This window comes from Sinohyriopsis cumingii, chromosome 6 (assembly GCF_028554795.1).
Source record: "Sinohyriopsis cumingii isolate HCF-2022 chromosome 6, ASM2855479v2, whole genome shotgun sequence".
Lineage (NCBI taxonomy): Eukaryota > Metazoa > Mollusca > Bivalvia > Unionida > Unionidae > Sinohyriopsis > Sinohyriopsis cumingii.
In genome coordinates this window covers 134,315,907-134,342,232 of record NC_142966.1, presented here as the reverse complement: position 1 = coordinate 134,342,232, position 26,326 = coordinate 134,315,907, and the positions used below count along the sequence as shown (strand labels likewise).

General features: G+C 36.7%; 1 protein-coding gene across 1 annotated transcript in view; it reads left to right on the top strand.

Moving 5' to 3' along the window:
• Window positions 1–26,326, top strand: part of LOC149798037 (uncharacterized) — a 120,986-nt gene that overhangs the window by 42,099 nt on the left and 52,561 nt on the right. Inside the window, exons 4-6 of the mRNA XM_089963127.1 lie at window positions 1,258–3,835; window positions 4,381–4,558; window positions 12,185–12,242. The gene's annotated coding sequence lies outside the window, so the exon portion shown is untranslated. The remainder of the gene's footprint in view (window positions 1–1,257; window positions 3,836–4,380; window positions 4,559–12,184; window positions 12,243–26,326) is intronic.

The window sequence follows — 26,326 nt, the reverse complement described above, 5'->3', positions numbered from 1 at the left end:
GAAATAGAAGGAGTTATGGCCCCTTTCGACTAATACTCTCTGTTAGTAGAAAATTCGTTTCCCCTCTAATTTTGGTCGAGATACAAGAGTTAGATTTAATCATTCTAGGTATGGATTTAAAGGTAATTGTTTATTCGTTAGAATGTGAGCTTATGGCGTGGTTGTGTTCCAACGCACATTCTTTGTTTTACGAAAAAACATGGCACTAAATCCCAACATTCACCTTTCTGTTTTCGAAGATAACAATGAACGTGAAGAATGGATCTAAAAATATTCTTCGACTTTCAAAACTTGAAACAAATACATAAATCCGTTTTAGCTGGACAACTAAATGATATGTCTGCCGCTCTGCATTATAGATTACATACACGCAAAACTGAAAGCCATCCCTCATGGTTCTATTGTCATATCATGTTGCTGTGCACGAGACAAATTGGTGATCGTGAATTAACCAAGCTTTCCTTGAAGGGATACTTTAGGGCTAAAGCGGAAATTTTGGAAAATTTGACAGATTGGTGTGAATCGATTGTATTCAAACGTGGGCATGGTTTAGACTCGTTAGAAGCATTTATATACACGTTATTATTAAACGGTGTCCTCAATCTATTTCATTGTGGATTTATTGTTCGAGTTTATGTTGCGTTGATAAACTGAAACGAGACACCGAAAGTGTCGAGTCAGATTCAGATTTTTCAACACAACATAGACGAGCTCATTCCAAATCAATATTGTACTTATTATTACAAATCAATATTGCACAGATCGCTACAAATCAATATTGTAATACTGATATTAATCAATTATCATTTTTGTATACATTGTACTTTAATTCTGCTTTCTTTATATTTCAAAAAATGCTTTATCATCAATGATCTGACAAACTTGTGCTGTGTAATGTACAAGTTCAAGGTGATGTTTATTTGGAACATTTCGGTCAAAAAGTTACATTTAAGATGCGATGTAAACAGGAACAGAATATCATATACCTTTGAAAATGTAAGAAAAAATATAACCTGATGATGATAATAGGTTGCAGTCGACTGAATTTTCTTCTTTTTCTTTTTCTTCTTCTTCTTCTTCTTCTTATTATCATCATCATCATCATCATCATCATTATTATTTTTAGTAGTAGTAGTAGTAGTATCGCGTGATTAAATCAACCTTTCGAGAATACGTCTCAGTGTAAATTAGGATTGACAAAGTGTTTCTAATTTTTAGGAAATCTCACGAAGGAAAACAAATTTTCTGTATTTTCAGGTGACAGTTTGATAGTGGGATTGGAAGAGCTGGAATCCTAAACTAAAATATCACATGTACTGTCTTCACTGCCAAATTTAGGCGAAAGCTATATTTACACCTTAGAAGCGCTCACATTATTTGCATTCTATTTTATGTAAAATAAATCTGAGAATTACAATGTACAGTGTTTATCATGTATATGTGCTTTATTTATGCCGCAAAAAGTATATCCCTCAAACACAATGATCAACTTTCGACATTCAAGACTAATCAGGGCAAGACTCATTCTGTCCTGATTTGTTACATAATCTTTCCAGCCATGTATTTTATACTTTTACATGTCATTAACACTTGTTACATCTAAATTAATTTGTTTTGATAATTTTCAATATTTGAGTTTTGATAGAAGAAATTCGTGTTCTTCATATCACTTGAAAATGTTCCTACCAAAAATACTGCCGTAAGAAAAATCATGTTGAAGTTTTGATATACACAGTTGAATATTCGTAACAATACTGTTCTAAACCGTTTTAATAAATGTTCATTTTGCATGTTATCTCGTGTTTACAGTATCTTTATTAGTCTGGCAAATTTACGCTTTCAAATTCCAAAACCTAGCATATTACATAGATAATTGTATACTTTAACTGAACATATATCATAACTATATATATATATATATATATATATATATATATATATATATATATATATATATATATAATTAGAATAGATATATTTAAGGAATGCAAACTGCAATATACAATTATGTGTATTATTCTTGAAACTACCCAGATGCCAAAGGGGCGCACGTTATAACTATTTCATTACACTCGCACGAACTTCCCAAAAACTTTTGCCCTGCATCATTTTTTCTTCATGAATGCATGCTGATATCCTTTTCTACGTCTCTTTCTTCTTTTCTAAACAAGCCGGAGAAGACCTCCTCTGACGACTAGTAAACAAGGAAGAACTTTGTCGTTGATGATACAGTGGAAGTAGTACTGAGCGTATGTGTTTTCTAACTTTATTTTCATTTAAAAACATTAACCATAAATACGATTTCTCAAAATTTACACAGAGGACCAACTAAAGACATCCTCTGGATAACAGGATTTATTGTTTTATTAAATTGTTAGTACACATTATTAACTTATATGAAGTTTAATATATGTATATAATTTTATTTACAACTGGAAATTAATATAATTATAAAAATATTGAAAAGTTTTCTTTATCATATATTGACGATTAATTTATACGTTTCCAAAAATATGTAGGACAGAACTGAACATGCATGTCTTTATTTGTTTTATTTTTTCTTACTTAATGTAAGACGGTCTGTCCATAAAATCAACTGAACCATGATGGCTGTTTGCAAGATAGTTCCTATCTAACCAATATGATAATCAAGCGCAGATACAAAAATATTGTTTAGTATCGTTTAAGGGGAGCGAGAGGGGCCTGTGGGACGGAATCCCTTGTGATATTCCAATTAATGTATTTTAAGCGTTTCCAGGACATGATGGTGACTAACTATAAAGCAATTCAACGCAACGTCAAATCAGTGATGCTCCGTGGAACAGACACCTGAAGACACACACATAACGTAGAACATATGCGGCAGGTCTTATAAATGTTTTTGTATACAAGCTTTGTATATTAATGTTAAGTAGTTGCTGATATCTCACCCTATAAACAGCTACGTAAACTGATATAACAAATAATAAAAGCCAGGTCTTAATTGGTTCCCGTTATGCAAAGTAGGTGCATTATGATCCTATTCTATCAAGAATTTGCACCGATTGAATCCCTACTTAAACGATTTTGATTGCATCCACCCTATGGAATTTTCTAGTTTGGGATCTGCTCCAATCATAGGAACAATTACAGAATTCGTAGAGCTAATTTTGATAAATAAAGGGGGAAATCCATGCAAGTTATAACAAAGAAAGAAGGAGGATAAATTCACAAACCCACGATTGGATGCAAACCGCCCATCTTCCCATCGTTTTGACATGGATCTTCTTATGGGAAATTATATTCTGGGATATGTTAGACCCCAAAAAGAAGTATCGATGAAGTTCGTCAGGAGATATCTGAGAAATAGGAGGGGAGCGAGGATATCCACGTGTTGTAAACGGTTTCTAGCTTGACACCACTTCCAATAGCAGCATAAGTTTAGAAACTATTCGCTGAGCCAGTTTGGAGATATGGGTCATAGAAATACAACGGTAGGGTGAGCTATAACATAGGTGGCAAAGGGATTAAATCTTACGTATACATATAATCTTTAACATTCCCTCCTTAAAGAACTTTGACATTGACATCTCGTCTCTTGCGATAATATCGACCCACAAACGGAAGAATTTGGTGGAGAGGAATGAGCCAAAGAAGGGACAGCTTATCTGTACCGGATATGAAATGCATGTGAAACGACTCTAACAACTGTTTTTCCTTGCTGAACTCTTTCCTACAGGAATTTTTTATTTAGTGCCTGATTAACAGTTTTAAGAAAGCGAGTTGCTCCAACAGTAGCAAATGTTCAAAGACAATTCATTGTTCCGATTTCAAGGAATAGTTAACTAAATATACGGTAGGTATAATAAAGCCCACATCAAGATTATCACGTAAATCTAGATATGAATCCTACAGTGCACCCCTAAAAAGACTTTGGCATGGATCGTTCTATGACATTTTGTATCAAGGGGTATGTTAGACCACCAAAATTAGTAATGAGAATGTTCGGTGACTGCAACTGATTGTATTGTAGAGGAAACAATTGCTTGTTGGTTTTAATTTAATTGTTTGTTTTATTTATTTCTGTAATATAATTTAAGACTAAAAATGATTAATTACTCTCGAATTATATCTCCTGTAAACAATACAACTGCACACTCTGACCATGGGTTCCAAAAGACTGATATAGGACATGAATGAATCAAATCTATGTTTATACACATTTTTATTTGACCTAGATTTGAATCATTTCAATGGAAATTTAAGTCTAATTATAAACAAGACTGATCCTAGAATGTTCCAAACTCAAAGTTGTAAAACTTACAATCATGGACAAATGTTAATTATGTTGTTGTTGTTGTTCTTCTTCTTCTTCTTCTATAGTTTAATGCCATTTTTCAGCACAAGATAGGCTATACATGGCGGCCAGTATAACTGGTGCAGGTAAAATCCTGGAAAACCCAGGGAAGAACCACCGACCCAAGAGAAGCTACTGGCAGGCCTTCCCATGTATCCACGCTAGCCGAGCCTTGGACTCGAACCCACGCAGACAGAGATTAGATGGCAGTGATCCGGAACGGTGAGCGCTTTAGACCACTCGGCCACTCAGGGCCTTGTTAACTATGTAAACATTCTATTTATAAATAACCATTACCTACAATCACTGACAAAGGTAAAGAACACTATAAAGATATATATAACAATACCAGGGTTTAAATACAACACAGAGTTGATCGCTTATATGAGCATTTTGTACTATCTGAACCCCTATTTAGAAAACTTTTATTTTAACGCTTCTTAGTTAGGGGTCTATTACAACAGTTGGAAAAGTTCAAAGTCGGTTAATCGAGTCGATTTCGTAAAGTATAGAGTTTAATACATGGTTACCAAATATAAAGCACACAAAACGATTACCCTTTAAGTCCATATTTTTCAATATAAGCACGCGCTGTATAAAAAAAGTCAACCGATTTCGAGAAAAAGGGAGCCAAACATATGGCATGTACCGCCCCTTGTAAGGGGATGGTATCTTACGTATATATCTGAGCCATAGAGTCCCCTCCTTAGAGAATTTTGAGATGGACCCTTCATTGATTTTAATATCTAGCGATGCTGTTGACCACGAAAGAAGTCTTGACGAAATTTGTCGAACGGAATCAGAGAAATAAGCGATTGTTATGGGTACCTGAAATGAAGGTACATTGTGGATAGACTCTAACAACAATCTGTACTGAATTCTTATTTAACGGATGTTGATTTGCAACGACATTTTGAGCGTTTTGATGTATTGGTATATTCCAGCAGTTGCAAAATTTTATCGAAAATGAGACGATTTCGAGAAATATGGAGCTAAATATATGGTACGTATAACAAATCCCACAGGAACAATACTAAATAAATCCTAATAATGATACTTCAGTCCATCCCTACAAAACTGTCGAAATGGATTATTCCTGGCTATTTTATTTCGGGATGTGTTCGTTGAGAGCAATCAGAAACTGAGAGTTGAGAATCTGTATGGATACCGCCAAAATTAAACTGGTACTGTGTGGAAATAGTTTATCTAAACTTTGCAATGTGTTAACCCCAAGTTGCAAACTTTTGATTTAACCATTTGTCAAGCCGACTTTGAGAGAAAAAGGGGGCACATATGAGCTAGAAGTTTCACGCCATAAAGAATGTTTACATTGACCTTTGTTTGAGATTTTACCTCTATGGATAAAAACTAATCTTGACGAATATCATCGCGAGGATTGATCCAAAAAAGGGGCAACTTTAAGGTACCGGGTATGAAAATCACGTGAACTTTGATCGATTCTATCACCTTTTTAAGAATATCAACCCATGTGTAGAGAATTTTGTTTTCAACAGTTCTTTCCCAGTGACTATTCGAACAACTGGAAACGTGCACCCTAAAGCCGATGTGGAAGAAAAGGGAGCAATATATATGGATATGTTCAACAATGACCACAACGAGGTAACCCGTTGAATTAATGTATGAACCCTACGGAGCACCCATAAAAATGATTTTTGAAAAATGGATTGTTTGTTAATATTTAATGACGAATGCGACGGTATCCAGCTAACTGAACTGGTGGGTCTACACCCCAAGAGGTACTTGATCCCGTACGCCGACAGTACTATTATCAAGAAAGCCAAGGTGGTGGCGCATGCCAAGGAACAAGGACACGACATATACCTAGAGTGACTTCAGAAGAAAAGTGTTCCGGCATATCATGGCCGCCATACTCAGCGACCATCACAGGCTAGGGGTATTCCGTCTCCCCGAGGAGAGCCCCTCTTCCTTGGACACGACAAAACCGATTGCCTCTGACTGAATCGAGTCGCGTGCCTGCGGTCACATCTGGATACCACATGAACTGTTTCAGCAACTTGAAGAGTACCTCACCGAGCTTTGACCAGACCAAGTATCAGGTGGTATAATTTACAGCTCCACGTGATAGAAGCCTCCAGAAAGATTGTGCACATACGACTGGCCCGAGATGTCGAACTGGTCAGCCAAGCAGTAAGTTACAAGCGACCACACGCTATTGATAGCACGACTTGTCCTACACTGCATTTCCACAGGCACATTCAAATATCATACAAGGCAAGGAGTGGCTTTGGCGACCTCCAACGTACGCTGCAGACGCCATGGTCGGTCACAAATAGCATCTACCAGCCTTGTGTCTGCAAACGAGGTAACCTCTCAGAACAACCAGCAAGGCTTGTAACGACCAAACCCACTCGACGTTGTTCCCAGCAACTTCGCTCTTCGTAAGCGGAAAAGTAACAGCTCCAGGAAATATTAATGCCCAAACAGTCGCTCATATAAGATTTTATTGAACCGTTCTACAATATCCGGTGTACAAGCCTCGCTGCAACGAACTCCTAAATACTCAAGTCCGGGATCAGCATTCAGCAGCTTAGGATACCGGTGTGGCTTTCAATTGTTGATTCGCGTCAACGTGACGGCATGCCCGAAAGACTCCTTGGTGGGCGAGGGCTCATCCTCCCAACCTTATCTTCATGACCGAGGCTCTAACATTCGGACAGGCACCTGCGGGTCAATCTGCGATCAAGCGTGTTTCCTAGCCACTCACTGGCGGCCGAGGCTTTCGCTACAAGAGGCCGCTAGGTGGAGGTTACGTCGTTCACTTTGTGCCGGTTGCGGAAATCTTGGATGCAAAAGTACGCCAATCAGTCCTCTATTATTTGACGTCCACCCGGATGATAGGAGCCTTGCCTCGCTTTGGGCAGCCAAAGGCGTCAAATCCTGATATCGAGCCTCGTTCTCTGCTCTCTCATAGTAGTTGTGAGGTGGTAGTTGTCTCTCTATAGGGTACATGCCCTAAGACAACCCCGGCAACTTCCCGAGGCTAACCGCGATGTCGCCTGAAATCCTCCTACACTCATGTATTTGCTTGCCCCACATACCATGAAGATTCGCCAGAGCTCATATCTCCACCTAGTGAAAGTATCATATGGTCTGCGATAGCTTTGGTCTTTTGCTTGCAGATCAGGCAGTACGACGTCATTTCGGAGCGTGCCTTGAGGCCGAAAATAGAGTCATGGCGTAAAACGTATGTGCTTCACAGCCAATGCGGCAGTGGTCGGTGGAAATACGACGCTAAACTCGTCGGGTTTTATACGCCGTGAACTCAACGCTTAATTTCAGTGCTTTCGTCAACAACGGAGATGCGTTCACCGTCTATCTCGCAGGCTTCTACATATAAAACCTGCAGCGGCGACTAGGCATCAGCATCAAAAACAAAAGTTTTATGTCAAGCTGTTTCCATATTCATCTGGTATGAGGGACTCAGCGAACCAGCGTCTTAGACGCTTAATCTGCTTTTGGAAACCGTAATTAGAACTTGCTCCGACCCAACAAAGATATGGCAGAGTGGCCATGCGTGCGTGACGGCAAAGTGATGGCGCAGATAGCAAAATAGGCGCCTGCGTCACCAAGGGGTATACGCTACTGGTGTAACATGAAGTCAGCGGGTACCAGTTTGTTTCGTGGAGGTACGAGGTCGCGGTCCAAATTAATATCGAGCAAGTGAGGTCACCCCTACCATGAGAAACCTATTTACAGTTAGCTGGGAATACTCGTACTTTCGCTGCAGCAGAAGGTGTCGTGGGAGGGAGGGGATGATTATCACTACAACCACTGCGCGTGGTTTGGCAACGAGCCCGGAAAAGTTCTCTTGCCATTATAGAATAAAATTCTCACGTTCACTCTCGTCAGAATTCGGAAAACCCGGTTATTTCTCCAACAGGTCTGTGTCATAGCCATCGACCTAAAAAGCAATAACTTTGAAGGTTACGGATAGACGGCCTCGTGGCTTTAATATTAGGTGAGACATAGAGCGACGTTTTCAGCATCATGTCATAACACGGTTAACCAACTTGATGTCACTCCTTTGTCATTACTTAACGCGTGTGTATTTAAGCTATTTAACAGACACAAAACGTTTGATTTGCGGACCTCTTAAATCCAGTTAAGCTTGATTCCGGCCAATGTAAACTAGGACAGTCATATTGTCAGATCTGAGCCGTATGAAAAGAAATGTTTTGAAGAAATCCCTGTGTAAATATAGCGATCCAGCTAGGAGTAGTAACAATAACAAGATCAAAATGACTATAAATGGTGCCATACTAAAGTTCAGATGCACACGCTTTTAATTTAGGACCAACTGGATGTAATAAGAAGGCTTCTGGTGGAGACGCCATGTTTGTGTGACTTTCTGTCAATGAGAAGTAGTGATAAAAAGATTTTTAAGGTGACTGCTTCAAGACTACATTGGTCGTTAGACTGACATCATTTTCATTGACTAGACGTCATAGAAAGTATTCCGGTGAAAACCCCATGGTATTATGACTTTGCTTCCATGAATAATAGCGATAGACGGATGTGTAAGATGGCTGCTATGGCAGCCACATTTGATGTCAGACATCATTTTCATTTAGTTCCATGTAGAAATCATGACAAGTTTTTTTGTTTTGTTTTGTTTTTCACGTTTGTGAAAACCCACGTTGATATCACCGTTTATTCAGGAGCAGTAGCGATACCATTATTGTTAAAGTGGCCACTGTGGTAGTCATATTGAGATCCGGAGAAGCACCATTTTCATTTAGGACTTACTAGATATCATATCAATATAACTTTCGATTCAGGAAAAGATTTTAAAGATGCCCGCTGTGAAGGCCATAATAGAAATCCGCATTCATTTAAAGCCAATTAGACCAATGGATAAATGTGTGTTTAACGTTTTATGCCAATCCCTGATGTAGCCAACGACCTTTGTTGTCGCACCCGGAGGTGCGTTCGTGCATTTTTAATTATCAACACCATCCAACATCTGTATTAAACTTGTGAAAAGTTAAGTATTATATTCCAAAGGTGTGTAGCCTAAAAGCGATATTTGCGACTCCGTTATTTTTTTTAAACATTGTGTTTTTTATTGTCAGTAGCTAAATGGCCTTTGGGATTATTATTTTTGTATAGTTTTATATTTGTACCCCTTTGATTATACTTTGCACGCCTGTCATTTTGTTGACTTAAATTTAGAACAGCCGGTGTCCCCTAGGCCCTTAGGTTCAGGTCACCCGCAACAAACAGATATTCAAGGACATCGAATCGGACTCAAACCAACGGTCAGACAACTGTGTAGTCGACAACACGTTCGACATCAGTAACCGGTCGTTCCAAACACCACTGCGTGTTGGTGAAGACTCGCTGACAGTTCCATGGAAGGTCTTACAGACAGTATTGATCCTAATACCCTACTAGTTACCACGTTGAACAGCTGTGAATAAATACGTAGTAAATGCAAGCTTAATGCCAGCGAAGGGTATTCCTATACTGTCAAAAGCCAAAGATGACAAGACTTGGAACTGGTGTAGTTTGCGATAGAAAACCAACCATTGTCCAGTAGCTGTAAGCCTGGTTGGTAACTAGTTTGTACCAGGCAGAAATCGTCATAATCACCCATCTGTACCCGGTTCCATTTTCGCCACTTAGATTTATATACAAATAAAGACTGAAGCGGCCTCCCAGTATCTCATTCGGTACTATCAGATTCCTGGATATTTGGTTAATAGTTGTGCAAAAATATATAATTCCTCTAAAACCTTTTGTATATCAAAATTAAAAATTTCAACTCCATAATAATAAGTAGTAACGTTTGTAAAAAAACAAAACACCCCAGTTTCAAAACGACAAAGGTAGGAAACACCCCGGTTACGAAGCGATCAGGTTACGAAACGATTGACATCCCTAGAAACCAATATTCTTACTAACTTGTGTTAAAGTGTACATTTTGTGTATCATTTGACCGACATTCCAATTGTTTGATAAACATATGACTTCGTGTATTAATTAAACACTCCCTTACTTTAGAATCTCTCTCTCTCTCTCTCTCTCTCTCATTATTTAACTACTGACTTTGAATTTTTTTGTAAGGGATTGCCACATTGCTTTAACCTTGAAATACTATTCCAATAGGGAGAAACTCGTAGGTTGTTAAAACACCTTTACAATCTAATTACCATATTACCGTTTACATTAAACGCTCAGGCAATAAACAATTTTATTTAAAATTCCAGAAATAGTATAAATACATGATTTAATTCTGAGGCACAAATTCATGTTAAGGTCATATAGACAGGACCCTTTTCCACGTACAATTTTGTAAACCCCTAAATCCGCCTTTAAGTCCCCTTCAGGCCCTTGAAGCTGACAATTTGAATCCCTTACATAATGATAGTTCCCTGTTAAGCAAAAAAAAAAAAACTTATCGTCATGCTTACAGATTTTAGTTATAAATGAAAACCCTACGATAAAACTAAATTACCAGGTACACACGGTGTTTATGGTAGGCGAACATCGAGCACAAGTATCAACAAGTTCAATCAAAAAAGTTAAAGTAACTGAAATAATGTTGTAAACACTGTCGAGACAATTTTTTACGATTAATGTAGTCATATATCAACGATCCTATTGGTTCTTTAATCAGCAAATCCCAGACGAGTATATATCCAATATACAAAGTCTACTGCTTAAATATTTCGGATTAGAAATCGGGTATCTCGAAATTTCCGTTCAGTCAGGTAAAGAAAATACTAAACACAATTTTTATATTCGAATAATTTTTTAAAGCTATAAATTCGACAAGAGGTGAAAAAGGTAAGTAAATATACTTTCTTTCATGTTCCTTCCCTACTGAAATGAAGATTTCCATACTGTATTTTATATATTTCTTGTTGCTTTACTATTAACAACTGGCATGCCTGTGAGAATTACTACTGCTGCTGCTGCTGCTATTACTTTCTCCACTGCTGCAACTACTATTATCGACGATGCAGCTGCTAGAGCTCGTCCTCCTCCTCTTTCTACTACTACTACTACTACTATGACAACAACTACTACTGGTATTTATTGTTATGGACGCTACCTTTGCATCTCTACTTTCTACGTTCAATTTTCGAAGCCTGTCAATGCAAGGATCAGTAGCCATCGAGCTATACGACTGTGTTGCTCAGATACGATGTTTTCTCCTAATCCCACATGACACAACTTTCTTGACCCTCAAATGCATTATGAATAAGGTTTATAAACATCTTGTATAATTGACGTAAAATGATAACATACACTACTACAACCACCTGAATGCTGAATTGGTTCTGCCACTCGATTTTGATCTCTGTGGTTCTTCCATGTATCCCTGGTTGCCGCACCTGCAAGAATTACTGCACAACCATTTAATTTCAGTGTCTTGCAATGGAAGTTCTGGATGATCCGTTGCTGCTATTATTGTTTTCGGCTGCGATATGTTTTATATCAATACTAATGAAGAATGATGAAGAGAACGATGTCATTCGATGATGACAACGACAAGAATCTTGATGATAATAGTGATCATAAAGATGAAAATTCATATTCAATACTCTATATTTGCTTTTGCATGGTGAAAAGTGGTTTGTTTTCGTGATGGAAAGTATCTTGTTTTCGAGATGGATAGTATTTTGTTATTTGACAGATGGCGATGTTTTTATTAATTTTAACATCATTAGAAACACAATTATTTACCTTAGCCATTATTAGCTTTAGTCGAATTAGAAAAGCATTTTTCGTAAGCTGTTTCATTTTGTCGAATATGCATTACAAAGCTTATTCAGTTATGTTTAATTCTCGTCATTATAGATGGAGACTTTTGCTGACAAACTGAACTTGGGTGTAAAAGGTGCCCTCTACATAATAGGTAACAACAAATTACTTATTTATTATAATACCATTAACTAAGAAATTAAGTAATTAATTGAAAATTTGAAGCGTCTTACTTAAAAACTCGCAGAGTGCATCTAAATCTGAGAGGATAATTAAAACCTGAAGTTGATATTCAGGATTAGTGAAGTAAATGTTTGCTTGTAACAAAATCAATGGGTGTTCTGTAATGTTGTTGGTATTTTAAAACCGAATTAAATGGATCTGTGTAATAATTGTTTCAAACCTGATTCAAGCAGTTAAACATTGTCTACAAAATCTGAAAATTTTGTGTTCAGGTATGGTATTAAATTACCTTAACAGCGTAATGATTTATCACCTTTCTTTACTAATTAGTGTAAAGCTGAAGAAAACTAAGAATAGAGTTCACATATTATGGCTTTGCACTATATAACTGGAATGATAGGCATTTTTCCTTTAAACTTGGTATTTTTTTCTTGAGAAAGAAACAATGATGTTGTAATAAAATAAAGGTGTGAGTTATTTGTATTCATGCCTCCTTTTATAACTTTGATATATTTTAGTGATTTTGTTTGATTACGGGGAGCCAGTGTTTGGAAGATATTTCTCAGCCCCTGTTTTTTGTATAGTTCTTAGGGCAGACGTCATAATGTACAGTGTTCCCTAGACTTTATGAAAGCATTGAATAAATTCGTAAAATGGAAACCCCCTTATTTCCTAAGACAGGGAATTCTCTAAATATATTGTATATGTATACGTGTTTAGGACTTTGAAATTAGAATTTGGTGTGATGGGTATCTGAGTTTTGTATGGCATGGCGTAAAGTATTAATATTCGGCTAACTGGTGAATCATGCAACTGTGAAACTTGAAACACCATGCAAGTGTAAAAATGTCCGAGTTTTGTGATTTTTTGGTCATTAGGCGATTAGAGAAAATATTTAGTGTTTGGACGTTTAAGAACCTTTAGGTTCACAACGATTATTGTCTAGCGGTCATTGGAGATAGAGGAAATATGGACTTCCAAAGCCAGTCTCACACAGAAGTAGCTTGATTCGCTCGGTAGTGAGACCCCTTGCCTGTAATAATATAGTACGAATAGAACATGATTGGTTATCCAGTCAATATATACATAGTTTCATATGTAATAGTCAAGCATTTCCTTACAGTCTATTAATGTCAGAAATATGCATGGAAATCACACGAGAGATGTAATGATCTCACCTCAGATATCCTTATATGCACAAACAGTGCCCAGCGTTTTAAATACGCACAGTGGATGATGTAAATATCCTCCGTATATACATTGTTAGGGTACTCTATGTGAAATATAGCTCCATCACTCTTTTAATCAGACTGAAAATCATCGAGATCTTTCCTTTTGAAAACATGGGCCGTTGAGAATAAGAATTAAAGACAAATCTCAAATAAATATTATGCCAAAGACACAAATGCACATTATAAAGTTTATTTAGTGGTTCACACTTGGCACCTGTAGATTGTAATTGTTTGTAACTGTTTGGCGGGAAAATAGAACATTGTTACATGATGTGTCTTTCTATCCTATAACAGTTGATCCTATGTTAAAAATATTCATGGCTTTAACATGTATGTGATTCTATGATGCATAAAGGAATTTTACATGGAGATGGTACCAGACCGCTAACAGTCAGTTTAATGCTTAATTACACCTATTAGTCTATAAATAAAACTAGTTTCCCTATTGTCTAGTACCATTTGATTCTCTTATAAATAAATTAAAACTAATTCTCCCCTCTATAATGTCCCAACCATCTACTTTGAAACAAAACGTCTATTCCCTTTTCCATTCTCATAATCCCTATACCCCTAACAATAGTGTTATATACGGAGTGAAAGAAGAGAAAACACCCAATGTCTATATATACAGCATGGACGTTAATCATGTACTGTAGCCAACAACGAGGAAGAGTGTGGGTGTTAGATATTTTTGAGTTTCGCCTGTTCTGAATATTTAAGGTTGTCACTAAACCAACTTAAAAATGAGCCCTATACTGGCAAGCCGCTTGTATTTTGCATAAGCTAGCAGATTCGTATTCATCAGTATGTCATCTGGTTTTATTTATTTATTTATTAGTGTGGGGGATCTTTCACGTTTTGCCTAGGTTTACCCAATGCGCGGAGTGGTAAACAAGGTTGATGAAACTGGATTATTTTGTTACAATTTTAAACATAAAGTAGAATTTGACCATATCAAAAAAAGTTTTCTTTATTCCTCTTTACTAGGACTAATTGTCGCTTGATAAACACTGATAGACAATTGCATTGTATGGCTCAGGTGAATGTGAACACTCTCGGGCCTTTCCGCCAGGGACCCGAGAAATACATCAGAAATACAACAGTAGTTTACTAAATGAATACATTGTCTCTGCCACTCGACCACCTTCGGTTTTCATTGCTATGTAATGCATATACAGTGATCAATACGGGCGACTCGACCGAGATGACTAGTTTTAGATTGAAACATTCATAATTTTATGTTGTTTTTTTTTTTTTTTCAAGCATGTACTCGTAGAACGTTTTTCACTGATCTGGTGGAGAGAGAAAATATGAGAGGTGGTTGAACCAGTGAGCGGAAATATTTCTTGTTTTATGGACAACTTGGTTGTGTTTTGTTATATCATTTGTAGTTTATGTTGTTGTTGTTGTAAGGTTTTTTTTTGTTAAAATGCCATAAATTCAAAGGTTATCAAATATTTTATTGCTTTCAGCATACCATGATTTAAAAGCCCCCAAAACAACAACCGAATTAAAATATGTTCTGATACATTCCAGTCAGTTTGCTCGATCCCTCTTGAGACAGTATCCATAAAAGAAATACTTAAGTTCACTTCCAAAAGCTAGTCATTTATTTAATAAAACTGTTCAAGAGTGAATCTTTTCTTTACGTAAAAGGAAGCATATGCAATTGTAGGTATTATATGATTACCTTATATCAACTGATTTCAATTTTGCCGTTTAAAAATAGAACCAGTGAGTTCTACACATTGAATCTATGGTTACGTTGAAAATAAAAAGTACAAAACTGATAACATATTACACATCCTAGTTGTCGATAAAACAGACAAGAAACTTCTCTCTCTCTCTCTCTCTCTCTCTCTCTCTCTCTCTCTCTTAACGTCATTAAAATTTCACCTGCTATCCAACACCGTACGCAATACCACATCAACACACATTGTGTAGTGATATATAATTCATCATCTACTATCCAGCGCCCATCATGAAATATCTTATAAGCAGTGCTCAATGGCCAATATCTCGTCATTCACTATCGGACACTCCAGACTATATTATCCAATTCGCCATGTAAAGTGAAACTGATCCCATAATCAATTATCCATCACCCCATACTATACCATCATTATGCCGTGTGACGTGGCCAATACTTCGTCATCTACTATCACCCCCCACACACCCTATGCGACCAGAACGCCGTGTGCAGTGACCAAACACCAACACTTTACCTCGCCCTGTGTAGTGACCCATAACTCATCATTTACTATCCAACACCCCACACTATAGTATCCAACACACCGTGTATAGTGACCAATAATATGTTATCTTCTGTTGAAATACCCAACAATGGACTATCCAACACCCCGTGTACTGTGACCAGTGCCCGGTCAATTACATTCCAACTCCCATTACAATAAAGTCAACTATCTACTATACAGCACACCAAACTATACTATGCAACACGACGAGTGAGGTGATCAATACTCATTTATTTACTATCCAATACCCCACACTATACTATCCAACACTACATGTGCATTTACTAATGCCCTGCCATGTACTATCCAACACATCGCAATTACTATCCAACACACCAGGTGGAGTGACCAATACCCACACTAGAACATCAACAGGCTGTTTGTATTGACCAATGCTCACTTCACTCATCTACATTCCATCATATTCAACGTTATACTTTCAAAACATCGTGTGAAGTGGTCAATACCCCGCCATCTTCTATCTAAAACCCCACAGTACACCATCAACACGTCGTGTTTAGCGACCATTATACCGTCATTTACTAACCAACCTCCTAAATATAAGTATCTAACCCACCGTATGCAACAACAAATACCCAGTTATCTACTATCCAACACCATACAGTATGTTGTGACTTGCAAATTGGAAGCTTAGCACTACTTTTAGTCTAAGTCATTATAATTTAATGTTCATGAATCTCTTAGTCTCCACTAAAGGCCATGACAGTTTCAGAATTTAAGTGCTATTTTTAACCACGTTCACTTTGGTTTTATTATGAGTTGGTTTCCTTGATTAACGTTTTTATTTTTTAACATTGGTACAATATATACAGATTTACGGCCACATCGAGTACATACAGCCACAAGGGAGTAAGTCACTACACACAGCGTATTGATCATATAGATTGGTCACTACACAGAGCTTATTGCAATGTTATGTGGGGTGTTGAATTGTAGATGACTTGCTTTTGGTATTTTTTATGACGATGTTATAGTATGCAGTATTGGATATTAGAGAACGGGGTATTGGTCACTACACACGACGTATTGGATAGTATCGTCTGCGGTCATGGATAGTAAATGGCTGGGTATTGATCACCACACGGCGTGTTATGATATACTGTGAGGTGTACAATTGATGACGTGAAATTTGACACTAAACAGAACGCGTTGGACAGTATTGTGTGGAGTATGGGTAGTGGTCAAATCATATGTTGTGTTGGACAGTATATGTAGGGTGAAGGATTGTAGATGACAGAGTATAGGTAGCATCAAATAGCGTGTTTTAAGTATAGTGTTTAGTGTTGTATAATAGATTACAGTGTATTGATCACTACACAAGACGTAGTAGATAGCATGTATATAGTGTAGAATTGTTGATAAATCGGTATTGTTCACTACACACAGCGTGTTGATTGCATAGTGGGGGTGTTGGATTATAGATGGTGGTGTATTGTGACTACTTACTGCGTCTTGATTGCATAGTGTGTGATGCTGGATGGAAGATGACGGCTAGTGGTTTCTACATACGGCGTTTTGATAGTATATGGTTGACTGGGGTGGATTGCAGATGTCTGGATATTGGTCACTACATATGGCGCGTTGATGGTATAGTGTGGATTGCAGGAGAGGAGAGAATGGGGTGTTGGTCTCTACAGATGGCGTATTGATAGTATAGTATGGGTCGTTGGATAATTGATGACTACTGATTGTTCACTATACACAACGTGTTGATTAACATATGTGGTTTGTTAGATTGTAGATAACTGGTGCTGGTCACTGCATGATATGGTGTGGGGTGTTATATGATACTCGCTGCGTATTGGATAACATGTTTCGCGTGTTGGTCACTACAAACAGCACGTTAATGGTGTTATGTGGGTCTTTTGGATACTTGAGAAGGGATCTTGATCACAAGAAACATCCTGCTGCTGGCATAGTGTGTTGTTTTGGAAAGTGCAGAACGGCGTTTTGTTCACTACACAAGGCGTATGTGGATTGCTTGGTTGTACCTGACTGGGAGTTACTTGCTACACACGGCTTGTTGATATTACACTGTGAGTTATTGGATTACAGATCAATGGTTAATGGTCATTACACACAGCTTGTTGACGGAATAGTTTGTGGTGTTGTATAGCTAATGACAGGGTATTGGCCATTACACACGGCGTGTTAGATATTATATCCGGGATGTTTGAAAGTAGATAATTTGATGTTGGTCTTTTTCCCCATCGGGGAGTGTAAACCTACGGCGCAATGTTAATTTCAATTATGCTTCCAGGGGACTGATACAACTATTTGCATGTAGTCCAGGGAATTGATGAAACTACTTGCATGTAGTCAAGGGAGTGATACAACTACTTGCATATAGTCCAGGGGACTAATATAACTACTTTCATGTAGTCCAGGAGACTGTTGTTGTTGTTTTTGTTGTGGGGTTTAACGCCATTTTACAGCACACGATAGGCTATGTATGGCGGCCAGTATTAATGGTGGAGGAAGAACCCGGGAAAACCCCGGGAAGAACCACCGACCCACGAGAAGCTACTGACAAGCTTTCTCACATACCCACATCGGCTGAATCCTAGACTCGAACCCACTCAGACAGAGGTGAGATGGCAGTGGTCCGTAACGGACAGCGCTTTAGACTACTCGGCCACTCGGGGACCTTCCAGGAGACTGATACAACTACTTGAATGATTTAAATATAAAGAGATTTAGATGTGTCAAAGTAGAATTTTTTTATTTGCTTTACTTTCTGAATTATTTCATGGAATAGATTAATTCGAGTTGTTATTATTGAGCAAAAAGGGAAACGAAAGGGGAGAAAATGTCGATAAATCCTTGTGTACCTAGAGGAATGAACCTTGCGATACATATTTTTAGACAATCTCTGAAATCCCATCTAAACGGAGAAGTGCTCGATTACCTACAATAACTTTGCAATCTACTAAAACTGCGCATTTATACGTATTATTTCCTAAACATATACGACTCAGTCAAGAAATTAGAAAAGGAAGAGCGAAGGAAAAAATAATCAAACAATAATTTGGCACACTTGCATGTAAGGTAAAGTTGATACTCGTTGAACATACTTCGTTATAAGCCACATATAACAAATTATTAAATGATTCGAACACTGAACCTTTTTAAAAGAAATAAACGCAGATTCGTTAATGGTCGCTGTCTTGAATCCCCCAATAAAAAAGAGAAGATATAAGAGAAGATATAAGTTGCTTAAGCAACATTCCTTCATCTTGGAGACAAAACTATATCAATCTGACCTACACTAAAAAACACGCCGATTTCCCCCTTGGTGATTTAATTCAGTCAAAAAATTGGAGCGCATGACAGTAATAACAGTACTTGTTATTTAATGATAGATTAAATCGGTATCGGGTTACGTGCACGGCATGCATATGCGGACTTGCCGTAACACGTTTAATAAATATTAATATAGATATCAATAACATCAAACATGAATAAGCACGAAGAATCAAATAATTACGGAAAATACAGCACGACCTGTGGATTGTAAATCACTACTAATCAGGTAAGAAAATATTATCACAGAATATCACGAAGTTTTAACATGCATTTACAGAAGGGCACGGAAAAAATGGAACTCTTGAGTGGCGCGAAAAGAAACCTACAATAAATAGAATTACCGGCAGATTTAAAAATAATAATAATAATAATAATAATAATAATAAGAAGAAGAAGAAGAAGAAGAAGAAGAAGACTGTAAATTATAAATTTCTTTTAACGTAACAAAGGTATAAGCAAATGCTTAAATCCTGAAGTTTACACAACTTGGAAGAGAATTTTCTAATCTTAGTGGCAGCATAAGGGTAATTCTTTGTGAAAATCGCTTGCATTGGAGATATGGTTCAATAGCGTCTCGTAGGCTACATCCTTTCTGTAGACATAACTTATTTACTGGGTTACTGTAGGTAATCGCGCACTTGCCGTTTTGGTGGGATTTCAGAGATGGTCCACAAATATTTCTCGCATTCTTCATTCCTCTAGGTGCACAAAAATATTCCAGTCCCGTTTTTCATAATCACCCTCACCTTTACCACTAACGAGTTAGTCTCAGGCCGTTATAGAATTTCAACAAGGGTTTAGCTTTTCGACAGTCTGGTGAAGGTGCTTCTGAGAAAATGTATCGATAACCAAGAATTCAAGATATTTACTCCTTGGCTAATTATTGGCCAGCTGACGACATTCCGATCGATATAATACCCTCCACCGTGGACATATCCGTGATCGGACTATATAGATGGGCCAGCGTAAAACAAATTCCGAACATCTGAAGCATTATTTATTTATTTATTTATTTATTCTGTCAAATTGAAATCGGGAGAGTAGTTATACTTTATCCATATCTCATAACATAAGATTGGAGGTTGACATTGACAAGGGGAGAAACATTGTGATTCTTGAAAAGACTGAATATGAAATAAATGGAGAAATAAGCAGTGCTGAGTAAAGTCAGTCAAACTTTTCTGTCATTACTGACCAATGTTTTCGCAATTCTTGCATTAATGTGTAAAACTGGTTCATATCTTACAAAATAAAATAATTTTTCAAAATTATACTGCGATAACACGAACGCACTATAATAATGTCTCTCTTTTCAGTACTACTTCTGAGTATTACTTCTTCAAAATCAACTACCACTACTCTAGAACCCACCACTACGACCACAGACACAACAATAATGCTCACTTCTTCAACATCCACAGTAGCAACAACGACAACAGCCGCTATGACCACAGCCGCGCCAACCATATTGACCACATTGACAGTTCCCACTTCTTCAACAGCCACGGTAGCAACATCGATGTCAACCAGCTCAAGTACTGCTTCGTCGACAAAGAGCTCGGCTTCGACTGCAGTACCTACCACATCAACCACATTGACCCAAGCAACAGTGTCCACTTCTTCAACAGCCACCTTAGCAATAACGACAGGAACCAACTCAAGTACTGCTTCATCGACACCGTCTTCCACTTCCACTTCAAATACACTGTCCACCACCAATGTCAGAGTCCAAACCACCAATGTCAGAGTCCAAACCACCAATGGAACAACTTCTAACATAACTGAAGCACAATCAAAAGGCTGTTGTCATGACGTGCCATCGAGATATTTGTACCTTCTATCTGCATGCATTGCGTTTGTAACCATCAAGCTATTCTAAACATCGACTGCCAGGGTCTGTGTCAATAAGTAAAGTATTTTAAAAAATAAATTCCAATGGGATGAGGACTGAAAATATATACATTCATGCAGGACAAAATAGAAAATGTGACGTTTATGGCCTACTGAGACAGTAAATTATGAAATCTTGAATATATATATATATATATATATATATATATATATATATATATATATATATATATATAGACAGAATGTATGTTAATTTATAATGCATATACATTTTGTTGTTAGCTACAGTTTTTATCTGGCCTAGGGCCGTCACCGCCCTCTTTTGCATGGTTCGGCTATTTTATATATTAGTTAAGATTCTCGTGTTTGTCGAAGCTAATTATCTAACAATTATCCATTTTGTTCAGGCTTCCGATTTTAACCAGGGCCATACCCTTCTGAGAACCATCGGATGTTGTTGTTCTTGTGGACGAAGTTCTTAGTTTCTGCTATTACTGCTGTAGTTGTAGTTGTTGTTTTGCTACTGCTACTGTAGTTGTTGATGTTTGAACACGCACAGCTATGCTGTTAGGCTCGAAACCCCTGACTGATGGCTTTAAAAGTGGTCTAATCTGCCCAGCTCTCTAATCTACATCACAAGGCACAGTTTATATCAAATTTGTCCACAAGTCGTTAGTCATTCTCATCTTCTCTCTGTCAAGATTTACCACGTGTGCCTAATGGTTTATGTGAATATGTCCGTATTTCTGTACTTACTGATCATACACATATATCTCAACTGATGACTATTTCAAATATGTGATAACACTTTTTCAGGGAGCTTTATATACAGTTTAGAAAGCCTAATACTTCCCTAATGGGTTTATGTATTACTTTATGCTTGTTTGTTTCACGTTTTCGGGGTTCAGATGATTTTTCATGTTTACTCTTTGCATAACTCTTAATATTGATTTATTAAAGTTATGTTGGCACCCTATGACTCCGTTCCAGCAGATGCTGGTAAAGAGTTGGAGGTGTCACCCTGTTTTTCGTTTCTAAAGGTCATGGTTTGTGATTTATGTATCCCCCGTCCTCCCAGTTGTGGATTTCATATGTGATATTGTTTTATTTGTAATCATTTATTTTTTTAAAAAAACTTTTTAATTTTACTATAATTTTGTTGCTTTTTTTTGTTTGTTTGTTTTATTATTTATTTATTTATTTTTCTGTCAGGGTTGATCCTTGTTTCGTTTCGCCATATATCTCTAGTTTTACTTGCATGCGGGTTCTGAGTTGTACTCCGTTCCCACTTGGTACGCAAGTCGCTAGTCGGGATGAAATAGTTGTGTTTTTGTAGAATAGCCAGGTTTACCGTACATATATAGGTGGAGGGATTGGATCTGCTCAAATTAGTACAGTCACAGACGGGGGAGGGGGGCATTGGGATAAACTCCTTAATAGGGCTTTTGCCTACCGCATCGTCTGTGTACTGTTTCTGTGTTACTTAATTTCGTAATTGGTTTATAATTAGTTGTGGTGGTGATTTTTCTATATAATGGTAGACAGTCCTTATTTAGGTTGTGATCGCATGCTGGGGTGGGGGTTTCCGTTTGGGATAAACTCTTTAATAGAGTTATGCCCTCCGCCCCTTCTGCCGACTGTTTTATTAGGTAGTTGGTGGGTTTTAGTTGAATGTGATGATGCTTTTTTTAATTATTATTGTGTGTGTGTGTGTGTGTGTGTGTGTGTGTACTGACGAATCGCCAGAATAGAGATAACCACGCCTTCGCATTTGCATGCATATTATTTAAAGCTAATTTGTTTCGTTTTCATAAAATGTTGCTATTTTTGTATTAGAGACACATTTTCTTTTGATATTAAAAATTTCATGCAAGCTGAAGAAAGTCATGAAATTATCACATATTGGATTTATACCTTTTATAACAGGGTAAACTGTACAGGTGTTTAATAATTATGGCGGCTTCCATCCTCTTTATCCTACGTACTAAGCACACCAGATGTTGCTACTGACGAGATTGACCAACTGAATGACATCGGGTGTTAAAGATAGGGATAGATTGGGATTCGTCAATTCAATCCATTCTTTGGCTCATGTATGCTTTTTGGTGTTTTGCTAACAGTAAATACATCGCAAATATTATTTAAATGAGTAAATATATGGAGGCTGTGCCAAACGTTTAGCTGAATTTTATATCTCAACTATGTTGTCAATATCTGGCAAGAAAGAAATGCAGTTTTGTTTTAAACATGTCTTGTTTTTATCGCATTTAATTATGATAGGTTGTATCTGTCTAACTACCGAGTCCACACCCATCCTCACACTCGGCACTTGGACTACAGCTCGTTTTTTCTACAGACGTTGAAAGATCTGCCAAAATCTCTCAACAATAATGTTCATGTGATATTTCGATCAGCTAATTAAACTGCGTATTACGGAATTCTGAAAGAGTCCTATTTTTTGTACACTTCCATACTAGACGAAACAAAATAATGATTTTTGAATGCCGAAGTCGCTGTTTTATTGTGATTTCTACTCTTTTATTATATATATATATATATATATATATATATATATATATATATATATATATATATATATATATATATATATCACATGATGAAGTACAATATGCCGAATAATAAAAGTCATTGCCTAGATAAGTTGAAAAAATTGTTCTGAGAAAATATTTGTCATATTTTTAAGAGCAATAAAGCTTTTCATGCATATAGGGGACATTATCATCTGAACAAAAGCAGGCAATAACTGCATGTATACCTAATGGAGAAAGCTGAAAACAATACAAAAACGATGGAGGACAATTTATTTCCTAAAATTTACATATACAATGGTCTCTGCTTGTATCGCAATTATTATGGAAATGGTTTTACCTGATTTTATAAATACTGTTCAAACAAGCTTTAATAAAGGTAGATACCTAAATATTGAAAATATATATGATTTATTGTTTTATTAGAAAAGTGTAACAAACCACTTTGATTAGACAACTATAACTTAATTTGGTTTAGTTATATATAACGCACACACACACACACACACACACACACACATATATATATATATATATATATATATATATATATATATATATATAGTGTTTTTTGACTGAAAGAACTGTTTTTCACTAAGTTAATTGCAGCTGGGATAACTTTGAAATGAAATCGTTTTTATACAAAAGCGATTTGATCTTATCCTGGCTTTACTATTCAGTTCAGATATTAAAGCGTTAAACAAGAAATGCTAACGTATACGTAGTATTAATACCAGTATTATCACCGTTACTAGTAGTAATAGTAGCAGCAGCAGCAGTGGTAATAATAATCATGGTGAATATTGTCTTATACCTAAAATTGTTAAAATTATTGCAATTTGGTAGCAGCTGGGAAATACACAATTCTATGCATGCCACTAAAGTACCTGAGATATATTATTGGTAAGACCTCAATGCCGCCATAACGTGCAAAACGTAGTATATACCAAATCATCTGGATAACGCTGAATAGTGAAAGGATATTGATCCTAAACATCGTTAAATTCCATTAAAACCAGACAATATCCACGTTTCATCACAGTATGATTCATGTTGTTTCTCCTTCAAACTGAGAAACCCGATCATTTTTCACACGTCGAAAGCTTGAACCCACGATTTGATTACGTCACCGTTGTAACCATACGATAACATCACGCAATGTCAGATTGTCTTTAGACCAAGTTCTCCCTTTAAAGCATTCCAGCGGCCCAGCTGATCCCCAATATTCACCCGAGTCTTATTTTTATCTAATACACGATATTTCTTCACGGATCCGCTTTCTTTTTTTTAAAACGCGGCCCTGCCTGTCGTCATTTTCTTTCGAATCAATTTGTGCGTCCCCTCACTATTTTTGGGGCACTTCCGAAACATAATGAATTACGAGCGACTTCCAGACTGAGTTTAAGGGTGGCACCTTTTAATTATAAAATGAATATTTGAACGTCGCTGAAACCTAACATTTCCATTATTTCAAAAGAACGGTTTATGTCAGATAGCTTTTTTTAACAAATCACTCCCTTCCAAACTTGAGTTAGATTGGAAGAGAGGTGAACTTATTTTTATAAAAGGTGGTATTGTGGTTTTAATTGCATAAGTTTGAGTTTGTTTTAGACTTTGCATATTATTTTGTTTCGTTCTCTTTTAAAATAAAGAACGTTATATAATGCAACATCGACACTAGAGCAATAGTGTACCAAAAACAATGTTAGTTCCTTGAAAACACTGAAAAGTGATAATGTATCACAAGGATCTATCATAAAATGATCTGATTTCAGGAGCTGTTTTAGTTCTTGTTGGCAATAATGTTGGGTAGATGATAATTCTAAACTGTAACAAGTTCTTGTATTACGTTTCAATTAAATCCAATGCAAACGGTGACATTTGCAAATTTTAACACCACGTATAATCATATAATCCGGTTCTTTTGAATGCATGTTTTTAATACTAAATATTAAAATGCAATATATTTTATCTTGTAGTTTTATATATTTACCGTGGCATCAGATAAAAAATAAATATACATTTTATGATTCCACGTTTTTAATATAAAGTAAGAAAAAGGGATTTTATAAAATCCGTGTTATACATGTTGCACAAATAATTCACATTCCGCATGCTTTGGAGTTGTTGTCTTCTTCTACTCTCTCTCTCTCTCTCTCTCTCTCTCTCTAACACAACTCGCATACAGTTATATTATTTTAGGATTGTTAATACAAAAACGTGACTTTCCCACCACGAGATACATATACAAAACAGCATTTCTCGTTTACGTTTTGACAATTTTTAATTCTTCACTAACCACTTATATACAAACTGTCAGCATGGTATTTCCTTGTATAAACGTATTAAAAACTTGACAAATTGTCTTTCCGATGGCAATTTGAGCAAGATTTTGGCACAGCTAGTCAGTGCTAACCATGAACATAAGCGAAACGTTTTAAACGAAAACGAAAAGGGTCAGAGGTAATCAGCCGTACCTACTGGAAATATACGTATCATTTAAACAATGTGCAAAACGAAACCCGTTACTATAGTTAACACGTATGCATATTGTGCGTAAATACACAATTTAGGATTATCGTTTTCGTCATTAAGCTTGGTCAGTGCTTATTAGCCTTCATGTCAATAATCAACGAAAATAGGCTCCACAACGGTAAACAAATGCATTGGCTTTGAATGGTTAATGTTCCCTGTTGAAGGCGATCCTGGGTGATATTTAAATATATATTTAAGGAGAAAAGAGGGGCCGCTTTTATTAATATGAGTTTTATCTCGATACGATTCGGCGACGAAATAGGCCCTTGTCCTACCTTGTCCTCTAAATATTGCTTTCTATATTCA